The sequence below is a fragment of the Haplochromis burtoni genome, unplaced genomic scaffold (genome assembly GCF_018398535.1).
Source record: "Haplochromis burtoni strain Fernald_Lab_line unplaced genomic scaffold, NCSU_Asbu1 Contig_184, whole genome shotgun sequence".
NCBI lineage: Eukaryota > Metazoa > Chordata > Actinopteri > Cichliformes > Cichlidae > Haplochromis > Haplochromis burtoni.
In genome coordinates, this window is record NW_024582545.1 from 1,252,144 (window position 1) to 1,259,786 (window position 7,643).

A 7,643-nucleotide genomic window follows, 5' to 3' on the forward strand; every position below is an offset into this window, starting at 1 on the left:
CAGCATCACCTCTAACTGATGTTAGATGTCTCTAACGAGTAAAGTAGACCACTTTACTGCCATATTTTAAAGGAAAAAACTTCCATCATCTTAATTCTTTCAGCCTTCTGGATTGCCCACAGGTTATTATTTTTATGACTGAAAGGACACCATAAACAGCATCAGTAGCCATTAAAGCAATTCAGAGCTCATTACAACAGCAGTGATGGACACTACCCCTGCTATGGCTGAACAAACAGCCTCGTAGTATCAGACATTAGTGTCATAAAATAACAAATGACTAACCATACAAATAAACAGCAACAGCACAAAAGCACTCGCTCTTGTACACGTAGTGTGTTTAACCTAAAAAAACAAAAACTAAAAACAAGATACTTATGCTTCAACTGCTGGTAAATATAAATATCTAATTAGCCAATCAAACGACAGGAACTCAATGCATTTAGGCAGCCTACTAATGTTCAAACTGAGCATCAAAATGTGGAAGGAAAGGGATTTAAGTGTAGGGTGGTTGTTGGTGCCAGGTAAGCTGGTCTGTTTTAGAAACTGCTGATCTACTGGGATTTTCCCCCACAACCATATGGTCAGAAAAAGAGTAAACTTGTAGTGAGCGATGGTCCAACTATTGTCCTCTGCCAGAGGTAAGAGGACAATGGTTGGAATGCTTTGAGGGGAAACAGTCCTAAGAAGGCAATAGTTATCCAAATAACCCCTTATTAAAATCAAGGTATGCAGAAGAGCATCTCTGACTGCACAGCGCATCCAACCTTGAAGCAGACTATCAGCTAAGAACGGGACACTGAAGCTACAATTCTCACAGGCTCAACAAAATGAGACAATCAAAAACGTTGCTCGGTCTGATGACTCTCCATTTCTGCAGTGACAATCAAATGGTAGGGTCAGAATTTCCTCTAAACAATCTGCATCCACAGCTCCATCATGCCTTGTAGTTCAGGTGATGGTGGTTTAATGGTGGGGAGGATAATTGCCCATGCCTTCTTACCAGAGAGTACCCATCTTCTGAAGACTGATTGCCAAGTACAGAGGTGTACCTACTAAATAGAGTAATCATCTCTATTGTCTGTATCATATACACCGCCTAAAAACCTAATAGTCAAACTTTTGACTTTCATTGCAACAGACTGCACTGCTCCAGAGTCTGCCATAGTGGTTAAGTACACAGACATGAATTTTAAAAAATTAATAGCTGCCTGCTGGAGAAATTTGAAGCCTGTTTTTACTAAACGTACATTTATGTGATAGGAATTGTCTTTTTGTGGTTTCAGTCGATTAAATTCAGGTTCTGTAAATAAATCAACACAAATTCATCAACTGTATTGCAAAATAGAAGAAAATCAATGTAAAAGCCATGTGTGTAAAGAAGGAAAAAAAGAGGGTTGATTTGCAGGTAACCTGGAAAAAAGACATCTGTCATTCCGCTCATGGAGCTGGTCTGATTTAATCACGGATTTCTAAATGGCTCTGTGGTTTAATTAGGCCATTTAAAGGTTAACTGCCAGGTCTGCGCCCACATCCAGAACGGTCAGGCATCTTTCACCATCAGACACTCTCTGCAGCTCCACCTTCACATGTGAAGGAAGAAAAAAACAAATATGGTTCTTGTTTTGCCCGCAAATCGTTGTGTAAATAATGAACATTACCCAGCATGCAGTCACTCCATGTAGCCCTGCACATAAATGCACAGTATTGTTTGTCACCACAGGTCTCTGTAGAGAGAGGGGGGAGACTTTCTTCTCCCACAAATTATTTTAAGGGAGACTATAAATCTGTGGAGTCGAGCCTCTTTTTCTTGTTTACATGCTCATTCATTGACGACAGCTCATCTTACTTGCAGTGGAGCCGCCTGTGACCCAGGAGAACAAAAGTGGTTGCATTACTATATTTTGTGTGGGTTTTTCTAGCTATTAATTTGATTATCTTGGTTAGCTATTATTTAGCTCAGGCATGGCTTTATTCGTTCCACAGTGATGTAATATGTACTATGTACTAATATGCTTGAACTCACGAGTACCCACACAGTGTATTAAAATATTCAAAAAGTGTACTCATAATGTGCTGAATGTTTTGAAAACTGAAACCACACCAAGGTAGTTATCCAGCAGCACAACTTATTCTCATGCTTGTGTTTTGGTCCTTATAGTCTTTGTACGTGTTTGATTTTCGCATTCGATCTAGTAGAATTTTGCTACAATGTTACAATCACAGTGTAAGGTTTGGGTGAGCGCACACTTCCTGTGTTTGATTTGAGACACTACTCTGTCAGAATTCACACACTACACAAGTTTATACAGTCCTGTGGAAAAGTCTTGAACCACTCCTTCATGTCTCTTTCTTTCTGTTTACGGAGCCAAACTTAAAAATAAAGAAAAAAACTAACTTTTAAAAAAATTTAAGCATCTTGAGGCAACTGTTGTTGTGATTTGGCGCTATATAAATAAAAGGGAATTGAACAACAAGCGATAGATTCCTACTTTGATCCCAGGAGGAGACACTAATCCCTTTGGGGTTCGCATCCGGCATCAAAACTCTGCCAAATCAAACATGTGGAGCTTCCTGCTGTGGTAGTCTCTTGTGAAGGAGAGATCAGCTGAAAGTAGTTCCTCTGCTGCATAGTTATCGTTCTTAGTTCACTAAGTGAAGTACTCCAGTTGAGATATGGTGTCTTTCTTGTTAGCCTTCCATTAATGGCTTCAAATGAAAACTGCAGTGGTGCAAGCACAGCAATGTTGTGTTCCTTCTTACTGCATATCTTCAGCAGGTTTTCAGTGCTGTCAAAATTATTGTCTGTTTTCTGGGAGATGGGAACGTGTTCATTTAAGTGTGCTAACTGGGGCGCATTTACAGTTTTATAGTTGATCCGTTTTTTAGAAAGAGAGAGAGAGATGGAAAGCTCCAAGTGGTGGAAACTTCACCAGGGTAGCAATCTGACCTAAACCTTATAGCATCTCTATCATGAGCAATAACCAGAGCAATAAGGAGTCAGTCTCCCACTATCTTCACCTCTGAGCACACACCCTCTCAGCACCGACGCACCCGGTAAGCGGTGACTGATCACGCAGAGAGCGCCTCACTGGGATGTTCGGAACAATTACCTCTGCCTCGCTGCCACTCAGGACCCCTCAGGTGAAGTCATTATCTTAACCAGAGGCTGCTCACTACAGTCACAATTAATTCACATTAGCAGTGAAGCTTGGGCCACCAGGGTCATTCGGATTCATAGCTCCAATTATACTCATTACTGGACAAGGCAAGCTTATCGAATTTAGGACTTTTCATTCCTCTTGCACAACCGCTACAAAGCAGAAGGGCACTTTTGGGGAGGGTGCCGTACAAAAGAAGTGTAATGGTTGGTAAAGTTTTAATGCTAGGTGTTCGGCTAGAAGTTAGAAGGGTAATCTTTGGATTCAAACGAGTAATTTGCTGCATTTGGTACTTCAAAATCTCTCTCAAAAAAGGATAGAAGATTTTTTTTTTTTTAACAAATGAGTTTCCACTCCACCAGGCCTGTAAATCAGACTTCATGATGAGTATAGCTTTGAGATGATTGTTTTCCCTCATAAAAGAGCACATATCTTACATCCTGGTGGTTTTGATCCAAACCAGTAACTTTATTTCACAGCGCGGTCGTTAATTACCTCATATTCAGTCGTTAAAGAGCTACACAGAAGATTTGGCACCGATGAGCTCTTTATTCGATGTAGCCCCCCTTTTTTGTATTGACAAATAGTCTGATTTTTTTAAGTTTAAAGTACAATTTCTTCCCTTCACATCAAACCAGACAGAAACCACTGTATAATTGTCTGTGTTCAGCTCTTTAAATTGGGTTTTGGAGTTATGAAAAGATATTTGATATTTACACTGCAAGGGCAGCTCTCAGAAGGCAGAAATTAGGAAGACACACGTAGGATTACAGACCTGTGGCATTGACTTCCCACATCATGAAAACCCTGGACGACTCATCCGTGACCAGCTCTGACCTATAGTCAGACCACATTAAGATCCCCTTCAGTTTGCTTACCAACTTACTATAAGTTAGGACGCCATCATATACCTGCTCAATCGTGTCTACGCCCATCTGGACCAGTTGGTGAGCACTGTTTGGGTCACTTTTTAGTGCATTCGCCACCATCATGCCAAACCTCTCGTCTTTAATGCTGCGTCTGACAAGGTGATCAGCAACACAGCTAAAGTCTTTATGCTGCTCCAAAGTGCTGCTGTTTTTTCCTGCACCTCTGTACATATGTGTTGTGTGACAAGCTGACAAGAGACAGTTGGAGTGGACAAATATTTAAAAGAGTTGATGAAAAAAGTTATGCTACCATAAATACAGTACTGTGCCAAAGTTTTGGGACGCCCCTCATTTCTTTATATTTATTTAGGAAAAAGAGAGGTGCAGTGATTTATTGAAATGTGCAAACACAAAAAGAAAATACACAGTAAAAGACAAAAAGAGGTTTTACAATTCTAACAAGCTTGAAAGTCAATATTTGGCTTGACTGCCTTTATCCTTCAATGCAGTCTAAACTCTCATTCATTTCTTTAAGTGGTCTTCAGGAATATTTCTCCAGGCTCCAGCAGGACATTCAAAGCTCTCCTTTGGATGTTGGCTGCCTTTTGTTCTCACACTGCTTCAATAATGTTGAGATTTGGGTTCTGGGGAGCCACTGCACACCATGCTGAGTTTTCCAGAGTTTTCAGTTCTTTGGGAATCACCTGGTGCTTTTTTATATTTTGTTGGTGCAAACATATAAAAAATACTTAAGTATTTCCATGAATATGGGAAATATTTATTAAGTCTCCTTAATATTCGAGGAATATTAAGGATAATATTTTGAGGAACAAAAGCAATAGCATGAACTGTTTCACCAAGGGCCACAAAAAGATCTATGCTTGTGTTAAAGTGTTCAAGTCATCTCGAACTGCAAAGCAGCACAATGTCCATATCCATATGTCTTATAGCAACAGCATTCTACTTCATTTATGGCTAAATAAAGCAAAATAAACAAAAACCGCCACAACCATTAGCAGATGCTAGCATTGTCAAATCTATTGAATAGTGTAATGTTACTTTTCTGTTTGTAATGAGAGGTTGATGTGGGGTTTTTTTTTTTGTTTTTTTTTAATGATCTTTTTTTAGGATGAATTTCAGACATTCGGTTTTGTCCTTTTGTCCTTTGTCAAAAATGACCCCAGGTGTATGGCAAACAAGTGCATGGGAATCCAGAGGACATTACAAGGGTTTATTATACTTCTACTAAGGTCATCCTGGCATCAACTCAAGTACCAAGTGAACCTGGCTTGATGTTTCTGTCCTCCTCTGCGCTCTTTGTGTCTGCAGCACCGTTAAACAGTAGAAAAGAGGAGTCACATACAAACACATACATGGTGAAACAGAAAAGAAAGCAAAGCTGCAGCAGAAGCTCTCACACCAATCTGAAATGAGTTGACGTCATTCAGTAAATAACATTTGGTTTTGGGGGCTGAACAACAGAAGTGTCTGCGCTGCAGGAGGTCACTCTTTTGAGGAGGGCCAGCAGTTTCAAAGGGAGATACTCACATGTACTAACATGCATGCACAACTAAACCACAGAGAAGAGGCGCTTTGAAAACAACACTCAGGCAGTGTGAGTTAATTCTCTACAAAGGACACTATTGCTTATTTACACACTTGCTTGTCAATTTTTAGGTACACCTGTTCAGCTTCTCATAAAAAATGTAAATATCTAATCAGCCAATCACATGTAAATCAAGCTGATAGGAATGTAACAGTTACTCATATAAACACTTGCAGAAGAGCATCTCTGAATGCATATAACACACTGAACCTTGAAGCAGGTGGGCTACAGCAGCAGAAGACCAGACCTGTCAGCTGTGAACAGGAAACTCAGGCTAAAGTTTATAAATTAAAGAAGTTCTGCAGGTAAAATGTGTCCAGCCCAAATGTGTTTCTGCTAAGCTAGTTGTTAAATTCTCTTTAACTAACCTGGCAGTTTTTTGAGATAAATCAAACCAAACAACTATCCTATAATCACATATTAAAGTCCCAAAACATTTATCAAAAGTAATCTGTAACAGGAAGCTATGATGTCCTCCTGATACGAGTGTTTAACCAAAAATCCTTCTGTATATCATTCTAGAGGGCATGGACAAATTTGGAAAATTCTTTTTTCATTTAATTTTACGACTTGTTGGAGTATGGTGCTGTTTAAACATTTTATTGGGAGGAGAGGTTGTGTGTGCGTTTTTGTGTGGGGCGGGGTGATGGACTAGGCAGAAACATCCCACTGACTCCTAGCAGACATATCAATTAAGGCGATGCATTCTTCTGATGCCAAATGAGAAAAATGTGATGAATTTTTTTACAGACAGCTTCTGAACTGGGATTTTTCTAACCTGCGTCCTGGAGAGATGTCAGATGCAAAACATTTTCATGGTTATGTGGATATAATGTGCATATTCATAGTCACTAAATGGTAATAGATTGCTGTATTTTTATGGGGTTGTATATTTTGTGTCTCCTTTTATGGAAAAGTAGAGTTTTTTTTTCCATCATCTTTTATTTCCTCATATGCTTGTTCAGGTCAAATGCGCTACAAGCTGATTGCATCCATAAAATATCACACTTCATGTTTGTCTTCTTCAGTTCAGACTGATTTTCCGCCTTACTGTACATTCACCCAAGTCCTGACCTCAGGACAATGTAATCACGATAATCAATGCGCTGTCTGTGGTCATATCTCTCTGATTAAAAGCACTGCAGTGGAGATGGCATTGGCAAGGGTGAGCTGAGGTTTGCAGTGGCTCTTCAGGTGTGTTTCATTTAGACTACTGACACAAAGAGGTCTAATTGTCGTACTTCTGCTTGTTGCATTACTACATTTATGATTTCCATTGTCAGGGTTGCAGGGGATGGAGTGTAAGGAGAGGGTGTCCTGTTAGGACATTCCCCACACATTTTACCAAGGGCATTATTACTCTGCAGGTGTGCTTTGGTCAAGCATAAATTTCATCATCACAAGTTAATTGTTTTGAGCGCTGTATATGCTTCCTTTAGGCAAACTTCGTGCAGATTGGGAAAAAGTATAATTGGAATGACTGTTCATCTGTAATGTTTACAGCTGTCCACATCCATGCCTGCAAATGGGTATTAATGAGAGTGAGCCCAGACACCACTGTTTAGTCCAATTTTTTTGGTATCACCTCACATTTTGTGGTAATAAGCTATAATATGAATGCAGAGAGCAGAAAATCAAAAACTTTGCATTTAGCTCTCTCATCACCCCCCAATCTGGTGTCCCGGTGTATGAATAAACAGCTGTTCCTCATTATCCTATCATTAAGTGTAGGTTGACCACGGGGCTGCGAGTATCCACACTGCAGCCTTACTACAAAGTCAGATCACATTTGTGCATTGTGGTGATCCCAAGTATACTTAGCTATTATCTCCTCCAGCTCTCAATCAAGGCTTTGACTGCAGCTCCACAACTTCCACAGACCCAGGCCTGAGCCCACGAGTAAAGCCCCAGCCACCAAGTGTTCACCAACAAGCCTCTTCCCCATACACCAGGTAGGGGGAAGGTAGATTATTCCCCTTTTTCTTTCTCATATTAAATGAATCCAAA